A 15,729-nucleotide genomic window follows, 5' to 3' on the forward strand; every position below is an offset into this window, starting at 1 on the left:
GGTCACAAAAGAAAGAAATACGTAAAAATCATTGCTAAATCTGAGATATATTCTGTATCTGTTTCAAACCGTAACGATATTATATTTTTCCTTAGAGTAAGACAAACTTGCTTTTTTTACGGTAAAAAGATTATTTAAAATATTCGCTGATACAACAATTAAAAATATGCCAAGGGTATCATTAATCGCCATCTAGACATAGTTATCACGTTCAATACGGCTCCCTATGTTAGTCCACAGCATTCCAAGGTACCTAGTTGAAGGACATTTGGTATCGCAACGCTCATTACGTATGCTGCCAATGACAATTATCGTCATTTCTGTTTGGAATGGTATTCCGGTCGACCGGTACAGGCTGTCGTTGCATATGACCCTCAGTCACCTTTAATGTTATCCAAAACATGATAGAACAGCGGTATGCCCGTGACACCCTTCAGCAACACGGGTTGCTGATTATAGCAGGGCTCTCAGTGGGCATTCTTCAACAGGACAATGCTCGATCATGCACAGCAAGGGGCACACAAGAATTCCCCTCTCACGTTGTCAGGACTTCTGTTTCTCTTGATTTGCTTTGGAAACATAAATGGTCCTGAATAGGAACAGGGAGCTTACCCAAGCTATGTTCAAGAAGGTGTGAAGTAGACAGCACAAGCAGGACGGGTATACGAAACCTTTTATTTTCAATCTTTTACAGGATCTTCCGAGCTTCGGAATACAAAGACCAACCACTTGTGGTCTGAACGTAAGAATATAAAAACTACTAACTAAAACTCTAACTAAAAAACTAACTTTGAATTAGCATACAAATGCCTAGCACTAAGACTGGTCTTTATTTTAAAAAAAGGTACGTATGTAGTACGCCGAGCTGCTTAAACTACAATACGTTTGCAACTATCAAGAGGGCTAAACCTCTGGCCTTAAAGGAAACTAGCAACAGAGTGAAAACTCGTAAAACTACAGTGGCAAGAGGCTTGCTTCCTAAAACTCCTTCTCTCTCTCGCTTGGCAAAAAGCCACAACTTAAGTACTTGGCGTTAGCAAGTCAATTTGCATAAACAAGTTAAAGCATTTAATTCTGGCCGGAAGTAGAAAATAAGAAGTGATAGTACAGTTTTAAAATAAAATAAACGTTAGTAAAACTTAGGATCTTTACAACGTTACCGAACTTCCCTGGCCTATCCGATCCCCAGATTTCTCACTGATAGAATTCTCTGAGATAATCTGAGATGGGAAAAACTGGACGTCTTAGAGTTTCGTCGAACTAGAAGCGTGCTTACAGCAATTCTGGAATAGGATGACTCAGGACACTATATGAGACTTATATACCTCAATGCCCCTCCATATGTGTAATTACGCTAGAGATTAAAGACATAAACAGGGTAATAGAGCATCCATTCATCTGCAGGTTTTTTTTTTTTTTTTTTTTTCATGAAATAATCCTTTTACTTTGATTTTTTTGTCAAAGCAAAAATTACACCTAAGGCTGTTAGCGAGCTGTTTTCACTGAAATACTGACTAACTTCACACACAGATAGACTGAAATTAAATAACGGTTTATTTAACTTCTTCTAGTAGGTTAAAACTGAAATGAAAATATATGATACTGAAACGCAGCCAATAACCTATCGACGAAATGTTAAAAAACTGAGACGATTCTCCTTGCAAACATTTACAATTTACAAAAACAAGTTTATTCAAACGTCGCTACCAACGTTTTATAACTCCAACATTCAAGCAAATGTAAATAAATTCTTAGCGGAACTTAAATGGCTTCAATAAATTGTATGCTTTTAAACGTTTTGACTTTATAAGATACGCTAAATGAAAAAAGAAGTCTATAAAAGAGAGAAATGGATAAGCTTCATGGCATATTTATCACTGTAACGTTCTTCGCAAAGATTATCGGCGTTATAAATGAGGTGTGAATATCGCAGAGAAATACATTCCATAACTCAATAAATTGAGATATTGATGACTACCGACAAAAGCTTGATAGCTATAAATCGATCTAAAAGTAATAATTCGGCTTTACTAGTTGAGAAGTGATAGATGCAGAGCACTGGTATATATAGCAGTAGAAGGATTTGAGTTAGGGATTATGCTTCGATTATCCTAGAATATTACATATAATTGCCCCCTTATAAAGTGGAATTCTGTATACTTACTTAAAAAGCAGTAAACTTATTGAAAATTAGACGTAACACAAACGATTAATTTGCAGCAGGGATAATAATGAAAATAGTTTATAATTTACATTAATATTTTAAATTTTTATGTAAATTATCTATTAGATAAATTAAAAGATTTATCCCATATTTAATTACTGAGGTTCAAATAAAAATAAAAACCATTAAAAGTGCCATTGCTTCAAAATCTCTCATTTTATCCATATGATTTAAAAGATAAATTAAAAATGACCATTTCTGCAGGGAATGGAAAAATTTCCTGGAACTGCCAAATAGGAGTCTGACACAAAACTCTTTCAAAATTAATAACTTGTTAGAATAAGAGGATATTTATTTCGGTTATTATTCCATTAGAATAAGAGGATATTTTGTTATAACAGGAGGAAATAAAGGAGTATTAATTCCCTGGTAAAATGATACAAACAAATGAAAGCTACAAACGACTCTAATATCAGAAAAAGAGTCGTGCAACTGATGATGAAATTAAACTTTCATATTTACCGAATAATTTAGAATAAATACATTTTAAATTTCACGTATAAATATTAAAATATCTATACATGAAACAGCAAAATTTGTTGCTAGATAAATTTCTTGAAAATTAAATTCTGTTATTATTCGAATTATTTACTGATGACACAGTACTGCAGTATCTCTTAAACATGTATAAAATATAAAGAAAATAATGATATATGATTTATTTAAGCCAAATAATGCCGAATGATATTTCCACTGAAAGAAATTCATTAAATAGAATTAAAAGCATTCATAATAAAATATGCAGTAGAATATGGTACGACTTTAATATTATTATTTCGGTAAAATGCTTCGCTTTAAGGACTCTTTAAGCATAGATTTAATTCCTCATTTATGGCGAAACAATGATGGAATGAAAACCGAAGCATAAACGACACATAAGTAAAAGTTAAAGTCATTCGAATCAAAATTAAGTGATAAAATAAAGTAATAATAAGAATAATACATGAGATAATAAAAATAGCATGCGAAATGTAAATAACCATGCGAAAGAAATATCGGTGTTTGGGTTTATTTACTAAGATTAAACATTTATAAACTTAAGTAATTAACAAATAATCTCAGAATTTTCACATGGTATTTATACTTACAACTTTTGTAATCGGGGCAAAATGCCTTTTAAAGGGTGTGTAAAATTCGCAATAATTTATGTTTTCTTCTTTTACTGAAATCCTTTTTTTTATAAATTAGAACGATAATATGTGACATTAAATGCGTTAGCAAATTGAATGTAGCAAAATAAAATTTCCACGGCTTGTAGGCGATTTATCGTCTATCTACAGTGTTGCCAGAAATTTTCAACTAAAGTAGCAGGAGAAAAATCGAAAAGTCGCAAAATGTAGCACATGACGTAAGACATTACATGATTTTGATGACGTCGTAGTTACGTATCTTCATATGACCTCTGACGTCATCACAAATGCAGTCTTCATTTGTATGTTATGGATTGTAATTTGATTCTTAGTCGTTTTAATTACGTATCTTAGTTTCGACGAAAAGCTTCAAACAATAGTGCTAATTATTCATTGTTTGTTTAAACATATATTTTTGAATTTTAATAAAGTCTCAGTTAATTTAGAATTATTTTTATTTAATTTCTTATATATCCATTGTCAAGTGCTTCCTCAAGTTTGGACTGTTAGAGTTTCTGTAATATTTTTTTTAATTGTCAGTTCCTTTTTCTTATTCTTATTTTTTAGCTCAATGGGCGTTAGCCCAAAAGGGCTATTAATTTCGTTTTGGCACTTTGCATCGAAACTTTTAAAAGTCTGAATCACTTTTCAAATTGTTGCTTCCAAATATTGTCGCCCTGTATTATATTTAAAGAAATTAAATAATGAAGAATCTGCATAAATGGATGTATGTTTCTCGCATTGTGATAAAACAACGGTACCTAGAGCCATCCAATTTTGAATAACGTAAGTCTCCACCCGAATATGTGCGCCTGGAAGGCCAAATTTGGAATTTGTTTTGTTATCTATTTCATATTTTGTAAAGCATTTATAAGTTTTTGATTAAGAAACTCAAAAATTTCAAAGAGGGCAATGGCAACACTGTACGGAAAAAAGAGATTTTTATCTCCAGCGCGCGAGACTGTGTATCGGAAATTCTAAAGATATGCTCTTTTTAAATTATTTTTGCTTTATTATAGTTTTTAATGCTTTTCAGTTAATTTCCCATTCTGCTTGGTTGACTTATTTAACGTTCTGATTGTATATATATACCTATATAAGCATAAATAAATTGTTTATTACTTATTTATGGTAAATAAAGTTTAGTTGATACATTATTTTAACATATAAGCGTTTTATGATATATTAAAAACATTTTAACTCTCAAAACGTAGCTCAAAGAAATGATGCAGTAGCAACAATTTCGCAAAATTGCATACACATAAATTTTAGTCGTACGAGTTTGTTAGAAGCAGCAAATTTGCGAAACATCACAGGATAACACTGGTCAATCGGTAGACTCGAAATTTTATTTAACGTTTTTTATCTACTGAAATATTATCCTCTACCTAACGAAATATTATCTACTGTTTGATCACTACTGACAGGAGATTTATCTGTTTTATTTTCAAAGATAAAAAAGCGTACTTTCTAGAAAGAAAATTTATTACACGTCATAGAGATTTTGCTCTGTCTGCAAGTTTCAGTGATATTCCCTCATGACGAATAAAGCATAAAAATTTACCTAATATGGATATACCTGCAAAATATTTCTCAAGTTGTCTGTAAAATAGGAGGCATTTTCTGAATTAAAATTTCCATGCATCGAATTTTTACGAAAAGAGCTGATCACTGAGTGAAACTTGCTATTCCAACATATGATAAATTTCAAAGCGCTCCAGACTATAAATTCATGTATATCTTCGGAAATTCCGAATAAAACACTTTAATTCTTTGCAAGTATGCCTAGAAATATATTTACTTTATAGTGATGGCGAAATATTTATACGTAATTCAATTTTTTTCCGAAAGTTTATAAACATTAATCAAAATACAAACTTCAAAAATAAATAAGAATATCTCAGCGGATTTTAGTTGAATTGAATGCAATTTCGAATTGTGTGTTTCTCTAGACTGGCAACAAATCCACTAGTCAGCTGTTTCAAATGTAAGCAAGCAATGGCCGCCATCAAAAACATTATTCGGCTTAGCGGCACTTAAACAACTTTAAAATTGTTGATAATTCTAAAAATATTGCATACAAATTTACTAAAGGCATAAAAACCTTAACCAGAAGATATGAACCACATAATTCAATCATTTTAAAGCAAAAAATGTACAATTTACAAATATATAAGAGTAAAGAAACTGAGATCACTCAGCCGGGTAACAGAGTGGATATATATATATATATATAAATATATTTATATACGTTTGGTGCTGCTGATTGCAACCAAAATACGAGGTGCACATCTACATGTTATAGCAGTCCTGTATACAAAATTTCAACGTTCTGAAGCTACAAGTTTTTGAGTTATGCGAGATACGTACGTACATACGCATGTACAGACGCCACGAAAAATTGTCTTCAGAATTCATTTTAAAGCAGTTTTATAATTTTTTTGGAGGAAAAGATTCTTTTATTCTGTCCTTACGTACAGATATCACGCAGAAACATTCTTAGATTTTATTCGATAGCTGTCAAAATGGATATTTTCGCTGAAATATGCTGCCTGAAAGTTTTCGCGATTACAGTACTTCCGTTTTACTTCGTACAAGGAAGTAAAAATAGTCTCTCAGGGGCAAAGCTCCTTTCGACTAAGAAAACGTTGGATAAATCCGATTCAATTAACTCTAAAAGCTGAGCCAAAATAATACAGATGTCGCGGCAGCTGCCAAAATCTCTCTCTTAACTCCAAGAGCTTTGTGGGCCCACCAGCGATCGAGTGGTAAAATCGCTGAACACTGGTAGTTGCGACCTGTGTTCGATTCCAGGTGAATGGGTTGCGGCATTGGTGTTTTCATGGTTTTCCTCCACGTTTAACTTGCATCGATACAGTTTTCCTTAGAAATCTTCCACGAAGGCATCCCTCTCTTAGGTAGATCGCCCAAATGTACTTTGCGATACTCTATGAAACCAAACCAAAAGTTCTTATATACATTAAATAATTTGAATCCTAGTGGAAGCGGAGGAGAGCAGATGATAGAAAAGATAGAACTAATGAGACAGTGGGTTAATAAACATAAAACCTTACGTACTTACGAAATAAAGGGAAGGTATACGTCTGAAATTTGATGGGTAATAATAACAATGCACAATAAGTATATTTAGGGTGCGTTGTTATTATTACCAGCAGGTCCGTTTTACCTTCCTTCCAGCAGGCATGTTTTTATTTCCTTATTTTTTTTAAATAACTCACAAGAAACAGAAGAAAAGGAAAGAAAGAAAAAATTTTGAAAGAAAAATTCAGATTTTAACTGTCGCCCGAAAGGGTTTGTTAATGTTTTTTACGCTCTCGATGAGCTCTCAAACTACCACTCTGCTGTTACACTCCCACCTAATAATCCTTTTTTTTACTTCCTTGTACGAAGTAAACAGGAAGTATTGTAATCGTGAAAAGTTTTAGGCAGTATATTTCAAAGAAAATATCCATTTTGACCGCTATCCAATGCAATTTAACGATGTTTTTGCGTGATATCTGTACGTAAGGACAGAATAAAAGACTTTTCTCCTCCAAAAAAACTAAAAAAACTGCTTTAAAATGAATTCTGAAGAGAATTTTTCGTGGCGTCTGTACGAACGTATGTACGTACGTGCGCGCGTACGTACGTATCTCGCATAACTCAAAAACGAGTAGCCTCAGAACGTTGAAATTTTGTATATAGGACTGCTACATCATGTAGATGTGCACCTCGTATTTTGGTTGCAATCGGCCGCACCAAACGTATATAAATATATTTATATATATATCCACTCTATTACTCGACTCGGTGATCTCAGCTTCTTTACTCTTATATGTTTGTAAATTGTACATTTTTTGCTTTAAAAATGATTGAATTGCGTTGTTTTTATCTTCCAGTTAAGGATTTTATGCCTTTAATAAATCTGTGTGCAATATTTTTAGAATTATCAGCAATTTTAAAGTTGTTTAATTGCCGCTAAGCCTGTTTTTAATGGCGGCCATTGATGTTTACATTTGAAACAGGAGACTAGATTTGTCGCCAATCTAGAGAAACTTAGCTTCGCAACAACAAAGATAACGCCTTCATTTATTATTGCGAATTAAATCATGCTTAATGCTTTCTGGAATTTTTTCGAGGAAAAAAGCGTTTCAGATTTACTTCGTAATTTTTAATATAGATATTTTGAGTTTTTATGTATTTTTGCCTTCTCGCGAAGTGAAAACTGAATTAATTGAATGAGAAATACTCAATCGTCTGTGAAAAACTGTTTCTTTTTTGCTTTATTTGCTTAATTTCTTTTATACATCATTCTAGCTTTATTATAGTATTTAAATAGAACATGTGGCAACAATTAGATAATTCTATTCTTTAAATGATATAAATTTTGTGCATTATGAGTTATAATATGAGCGAAATATAATACTGCTAAGTGAATCTAGCGCCAGAGTGTCGCTATGGTAAACAAATACTGGAGTGAATTTTAAAGAATGTGTTCATCTATTGTCGTTTCTGCACTGTCGGCGAAGTAGATTTAATTCAATCCAATAAGTTTAAATGAAATGCAAGAAAAAATGCGTGTAATTTAATATTCCGTACAAGAAAGTCATGTGGTGTACACATCAGATTTTTTTATCAAAAATTCGCTAAAGTTTTACAAAATTTGAAATAGAGAATAAAAAAAATTCAAAATTCAAAATTGAGGCTTTTAAGAACCCATGTTCGCGTGCAGGACTAAGTTATTCAGAATTGGACGGCTCTATGTGGCGTAAATTATTCACAATGCGAGAAACATACATACAATTACTCAGACTCTTCATTATTTAATTTCTTTAAATATAATACAAGTATTTGGTGGCAACAATTTTAAAAGTGATGATAAACGCATTGACGTGTTTCGAAGCAAAATTCCGTTTCCAGACTAACGTTCTTTGCTGGGCTAATAAATTTTGAATGCTTAATAATATTATATATATATATATATACATGTAAGAGGTCATTTTTCAATTTCTTCAAAAGCATGCTTTTCTCTCTTCGTATTAGACAGATCTAAGAGCTTTGGCATATTGCGCGGAAGGATCGTTCTTCTGGTGAACATCACATTGACAAAAATCGAATATTCGAGAATTTCATCATTTCCATATCTTGAATTTTTATAGTATTACGTAAGTAATTTTATGCATTAGACATCAAAATCTCCATTTTTAATAACGAGAAAGAAAAAGAAATGACTGATTTTGAGATTTGTTATTTACTTCTCGAAATAAGCATTTCAGTTAATGCGTCCCAAACACAATTTCCAGGGATTATTAATTTATCATGCATTTGCAGAAAAGCGCTTAATGCACGGCTGATGATTCAAAGCAAATTTAAAGATTTTTCCATTAAAAAAAAGCAATTTAAAATCTTTTCCTTTCAATCCGAAGCCAATTCAGATCGTGAACAATGCCAGTAATTTATTAAGTAGCATTTAAATTCGCTAGAGGTAATGCATGTTTTTAAACCATTCATTTTCATTATTCTTTCAAATGAAATTAGCCAGTGATCAAAAAAGAAAGGGATGGATAATATGAATATTTCAATGCAAAATTGAATTATATTTCGTGATTTTTAAAATCGGATTTTTTAAATATGTAGTTACTCTTAAAATTGTTTATTTAATTTTATGATTTGAAATATGATTAATCGCTTCTAAAGGCATATGAAATGCGAAAATTTAAAATTTGATGAATAATAAAACCGATGCACATTTGACGTTAATCTTAATGTTAAATGCGTGTTAAATATAAAAAACTTTCATAATTAGAGAGAGTCGTTGCTGATATATGTGAAAGACTATTCCATGATTATAAAATGCTTCTAAATGCACTATTTCCTTCTTTATATTTTGTTCTCGGCATAGATTTCATAAACTCCAATAGTAGGATAAAAGGAAAATGTAATTTTGTATGGATATTATTGCTTTCTATGGGTTTGTGGATTTGGAGTGATCGATGACAACACTTGATGAAGAATCGAAACACAATTTATTCATCAGTATTTCACAGGACAGTTCCAAAGACACGTCACAGTCGTTGAAAAACTACGATAAACACGCTGAAACAATCAGCAACACAGCCTTTAGGCTATCAGGCTATAAGGGGGAAGACAGCTTCATCGCAAAGCACTAAATTACAGCTCCCGTCTCGGTCGATCGCTCTCAAGCTAAACGCACTCAAGATACTTCTCGAGATAGAACTCCAGCGCCAAATGGGCGTTTTCGCACCAAATATGGCAATTCTGCCTTTCCTTGCCATTTTCTGGCAACTGTAAAGCTCTTTGCGGGGAAGCTATCTTAGCGCAGCTGGGCATTTCGCAACTCTATTTTATCCTCTGTAACACAGAGCATGCTTAGAACCTACTACAAGATAAAATTATTTGTTAAAAATTTAGTTAGAAAGTATATAAAATTTAGTCGTTGATTAAATAAAATTGCATTCACATGCAGTGTAACATAAGCTTTAGGACTAAATTCGTTTTCAAAATTTCCAGTAATCCTGCTATATATTCCATCATAATGTAGTGAACTGTTGCCGTATGGAACTCAGCAGAGTTCTGATTAAATGAATAACTGACATTTGAGATTTGGATTAATCATCCTTATTCCTTCTTTTTTAAAGACATTACCCATATTGAAGAAAGGATTCCTCAGTCTTCGCCCAGTACACCGAACCAAACTCGCCGTAATCCTCACAAAGCCATAAAAATGAAATTAGAACAAATTATATTGTTATGAAATGTCCAGGCGTGGTGAGATAGCTTCCCCGCAAAGCAGTTTTAGGGTTGCCATAAAATGGCAAGATAAGGCAGGGTTGCCACATTCGGCGAGAAATCGCCCATTTGGCGATATTTGGTGATGAAATTGGCGATGGATTTGTTGCCAATCTAGAGAAACTTAGCTTTGCAACAACAAAGATAACGCATTCATTTATTATTGCCAATTAAATCATGTTTAATTCTTTCTGGAATTTTTTCCAGAAAATAAGTGTTTGAGATTTACTTCGTAATTTTTAATATAGATATTTTGAGTTTTTATGTATTTTTGTCTTGTCGCAAAGTGAGAACTGAATTAATTGAATGAGAAATACTCAATCGTCTGTGAAAAACTGTTTCTTTTTTGTTTTGTTTTCTTAATTTATTTTATACATCGTTCTAGCTTTATTATAGTATTTGAATAGAACATGTGGGAACGATTAGATAATTCTATTCTTTAAATGATATAAATTTTGTGCATTATGAGTTATAATATGAACGAAATATATACGTTAACTGTTATATAATTATTGGATTATATAACAGTTAACTTAGTTTCCGTTATATCATTATTATATAAGTTAACTGTTATATGATTATTAATACTGTTAAGTGAATCTAGCGCCAGAGTGTCGCTATGGTAAACAAATACTAGAGTGAATTTTAAAGAATGCATTTATTCTATTGTGGTTTATGCGCTGTCGGCGAAGTAGATTTAATTCAATCCAATACGTTTAAATGAAATGCAAGAAAAAATGCGTATAATTTAATATTCCAATTTAATATTCCGATACAAGGAAGTCCTGTGGTGTACACATCAGATTTTTTTATGAAGTTGTTCTGCAGAGTAAAATTCTGCGCAGTTTTTAAATTTAACGTTTGGTATTTTTTTCGGTACATTTAAAAGCCAGACGAAGGCTGGCCGCGTAGCTGCTAGAGGTAAATAAAACTAGAGTTTTGCTGAAAACGTTAATTGCCTTATAAGGTATTTCTCTCCACCTTCTTAACGTGCCTTTGTGGTGTATTGATCAGCACGTTTGACGCGTGTTCGAGAGGTTCATGTTTCGAGGCCCGGCGAGGGCATTGCTCATTTTTTATATCTCCTGTTTCGAATAAAACGAATCAGTTTCAAAGGGAGCAGTGGCAACACAGTAGGGAATAAAACATTTTTATCTCAAGTGCACGAGACTATCGAAGAAATTCTAAAGTTATGCACTGTTTAAATATTTTTAGTCAAAAGGGGCATTAGCACAGATGCTCTCGAAACGTGCGTGTGTGTATAAATGAAAAACGAAACACTCCTTTGGGCGTAATGTGAAAGCTTTCAGAATTTTTTATTTGCTGTTTCATTTTGATCGTTTTTTTAAATACTTCACTAATTAATAGGCAATGAATTCCAATGAATGATAGTCATAATTAAGAGATATAGAATGTTTTTACCTCTTTTTTATTTTAACGGTTGTCTCTTCTCGATTCTGCACTTTTAAACCAATATTACATTAAATAATTTGCTTTGATTGTAAAATACACTCATGTCCATAAATTAAGGATAATGCAAAATCAGGAAAAGGAAGAGTTAGAAGCAAAACAAATTTGACTTATTTGTAAAGCTTATTTCTTAAACAAAAGGTAAAGAGCAAAAAAAGATGCTATATGTTTGATATTATTAAAAAAATTAGCGATTTTTTCACCCTGGAGCAAATTACAAAAAAAAACCTATTTACAAAAAACCAATATTACATGGTTGGTATGATTGTTTATACATTGTATGTCTCCCAGACGATGCAATACAGTCCGCACAACGCCTAGGCATGCTGCATATCAAATTATCGATCTTATCTTGGGGTATATTACACCACTCAAAAAGCAGTGCTCTCCGAAGTTCCGGTAGATATATAGGAGGAGGTTGACGGGCTGCAATTCGTCGGCCAAGCATGTCCAACACGTGCTTTACTGGATTCAAGTCCGGTGAGAGTACTGGCCAGTCCATACGGGTGATATCCTCCGATTGAGGGCATTCGCTTACGATGTTTGCACGGTGAGGACGGGCGTTGTCATCCATAAACACAAATTGTGCGTCCATGGCGCCTCGAAACAAACGTACATGTTGTTCCAGAATAACGTCCCGGTAGATTTGACTTGTCATGGTTCCAATTTGAACATACAGGTCAGTTCTGGAACCCAGAATAATTCCACCCCAAACGAGCACTCCTGCACCACCGTAACGGTTTCGTTCAATGATGTTTTCTTGGTGGTAGCGGGTACCTGGAGCTCTCCATATGAACGTCCGGCGAGAATCAAACTGCAAGCTAAACCTGGACTCGTCGGAAGTCCACTGTTGCGGCACAAATCCACAATGCATGCTCTCTACTCCAGGCTAACCGCAGGCGACAGTGAGTTGCAGTAAGTGGAACGCATCTGACAGGTCTACGAGCATATAGACCAATCTGCCCTAAGCGTCTGTACACGGTCTGCTTTGAAATTGTCGTACCAGTGGCTGAAGAGAGCTGACGAGACAGGTCTGAGGCTGTGCTCCGCCTGTTTCTGTTGGCAGTAACTTCCAAATACCGGTCCTCATTCGGCGTTGTAACTCTGGGGCGACCTGTGCTGTAACGTCTACTCACATTACCATCATATTGGAATCGTTGCCAAATCCTGAAGATGACACTCTGGGCAATTCCAAGTTCGTCTGATACTTCCAGTTGGGTACGCCCACATTCCAGACGGCCGATAATTCTACCACGTAAAAAATAATCCAAATGCGTCCTTTGTGTCATAACTATTCGGTTATTACACGGAAATGCTTTTAAAGCGCCTGCGAACAATTTAACTTCTTTGCCTATATTCCTTATATATCACTCTCTTACACTCTCGTCATTGTGACGTACCATCGGTGTCATCTAGTTACTTCCTGAAATTTACTTATGATTCTTGAAAATGTGTGTAGTGATTTTACAGGTAATATATTTATTTTAGAGTTCGATTTCCGCGTGACTCCGAATTATCCTTAATTTATGGACATGAGTGTATTTTGCAGTGTTGAAAGAACCTTTTAGTGTTTCGGATACTTTTAAAGAAATTTTACAGTTGAACTATTAGCAAAACTTTGCATCTCGTTCGAAATTTTCGTAAGAACATTGTCATTTGAATTCCCCTATCGTCTTAAATACATATATTTTTAAAGATTTAAAATAGAGTAAAGTAAAGATTAAAAAGAAGCAAAATTTGCTTAAAATATTACCACCGGTAGGTAAACTTCATTTAAACATTTTTTCAGTTCAACTCACGGTGGAATAAATATACTTACTCAAATTTTTCCACTAAAAACTTTTGCGCTTGAAGAAGTTTTCCCGCTGGAAAATACGTCAGGCAGTTTCGCATATATATGCCATCAGCGTAACTCATTTTTACGATTCTATTTACAGTGCATTATTTTTTTCTCAGAAAATTTTGCAACAAAGGATAAGATTTAAGATAACAATATAAAGCTTGTTTGACACGATTCAGTACTTATTAACTAGAAAATAAAATCTTGTAGAGAATTAAAAACTCCATATAAATTAAAATTTTAAATAGTGAAATGATTAGCGTATACAGTTAGCAACTGAAAAATTTGGTACTCAACATCCGATGATAGTTTTTTTCCAAAACTTCTGTTTATAAACGATGTGTAATGATTCTACGTAAAAATTGTTAAATGCAAAAAAGCATGCAAAATACCGCTTATAACAGTTATCAGTTAAATATATAAGTCACATGAATTATATACAACTTTATTTATTTATAGATCTTACTGAAAAATAAGGTGTTACTTTGGTAGACGGTTGCACGGATTTTGACGATTTTTTTTTTTTTAGGCGAGCGATTCGACTTACAGTAAACCCATTGCTGGACAAGTTATTTATGGTAACCGATACTTTGTTGTCATTTTATTTTAATAACAATGCGTTTTATTATGCATAAATTGCGTGTTTTAAATCTTATTTATGGCTTCTAAATATTAAAAATAAATTTAACTTTTCATTTTTATTTGAAATAAAAATTTTATTGTTTGTGATATTTTGTATAATTTTATGTTGTGGATGATGTAATCAATGACGTCACCTTACTTTCAAAGTAATTGGTTTTAATGTCTATAAATTTAATCTAATGTTTTAAACATTATTTATGGTTGTAAAACATTCAAATACAATTTAAGTTTGCATTTTTTTCAAAAATGATATTTTTTGTGTTTATTTAAATAATTTTAATTTTATGCGTTATGTAATCAGCTCCCTGATTGGTTACTGAATATTTGTGCATTACCGCGCCATTTTAAAATTTTATTAATCATCTCTTCGAATTCCTCAGATTTCAAAGCGAATGGATATGTCCGTCTTGGTTTGTATTTAATTATGGCAAAGCACACGAGGGCTATCTGCCTAAAGGGAGGGATGCCTTCGTGGAGGATTTTTTTAAGGGAAACTGGCTCGTATACACGTTACACATGGGGAAAACCACGAAAACGTGGATATGTCCGTTTCGAAGATGTTGTTATTGGTAAGTACGAAGAATTATTGGTTCGGAATCAAAAAATTGTCCTTTGAGACCTTATTTTGGCCTACCTGGCTTTCCTAATCAAAGATTTATTTATAAATTGTTACAAGGGTCAGAAGAAATTTATGTTAATTTTTTGGAGGAAACTTCTCTAATTGCTTCAATGAAGTGCGGGAGATGGGAATCACAGATTAATCATCGTTAAAAGAGCCGTTTCTGAGGACGGCCGTATATGGTATTGTGGTTACGATGGAAGAAATAACCGCTGTAACGGTAAATGAAGTATTAGACATTCCTCCTTTTTTACCGACAATTTTTTTTCATTGATATGTAAATTATGATTCCGATTTTTTTGAGGTACTTATCAATATAAGACAGGTTAAATACTCAAAAAATGTAAGTACATATTTTCCTTTTACTTTATAATTGTATATTTCAATTTTTATTAAAAAATTAATACACTGATTTCCAAAATTGCTCAGATATTTATTGCCACATATGTTTTAATGTTAAAAATTTATATCCTATAAAACTTATTTTAAAGTATTTGAATTTAAGTAATATTTTAATTCTTTTAAACGTTGGTATGATGTTTTCAATTCGATATCAGTTTAAGTAATATTTTAATCCAATTAATCGTCGGCGCAATGTTTTATACCGGTGTTTTTATTCTATTTCTTTGCTATATTGAAAGTAATAATTTAACCTCACTTTAGTATTTTATATTCTTAGTAAATGTATTTATTTACATTTGCCAGCCATCTTAAAAAAAAAAAAAAAAAAAAAAAAAAAAAAAAAAAAAAAAACGTTTTCAACAAAAAATAATAATAATAATAATAATAATAATAATCCATTATTTTTAACGATATTTATTTTTTTAAAGTTTCGAATACTTTGCTATGCGTAAAAATAGCGTTTTTCAAGATGGCTGACGATTGTAAAAATCGCGCCAACAATTGCGCCAATGTAAATCGCCAAAACTCCGTGCAACCGTCTACCAAAGTAACACCGGTTACTTGTATTTTAAGGCAGAAGACGTGTGCAACG

At 32.6% G+C, this 15,729-nt stretch overlaps 1 protein-coding gene across 2 annotated transcripts in view; it reads right to left on the reverse strand.

The window, feature by feature from the left end:
- The window catches only part of LOC118203275 (solute carrier family 52, riboflavin transporter, member 3-A-like), an 87,269-nt gene that overhangs the window by 59,318 nt on the left and 12,222 nt on the right, over positions 1 to 15,729 (reverse strand). Inside the window, exon 1 of one of the 2 annotated variants that reach the window (XM_035375549.2) lies at positions 3,313 to 3,431. The exons of the other annotated variant lie outside the window; for it this stretch is intronic. The gene's annotated coding sequence lies outside the window, so the exon portion shown is untranslated. Of the gene's footprint in view, positions 1 to 3,312; positions 3,432 to 15,729 lie in introns of those variants that run through there. 2 annotated transcript variants of the gene reach the window in all.

The sequence above is a fragment of the Stegodyphus dumicola genome, chromosome 1 (assembly GCF_044657685.1).
Source record: "Stegodyphus dumicola isolate Sdum_Otavi_A_Nest chromosome 1, ASM4465768v1".
NCBI lineage: Eukaryota > Metazoa > Arthropoda > Arachnida > Araneae > Eresidae > Stegodyphus > Stegodyphus dumicola.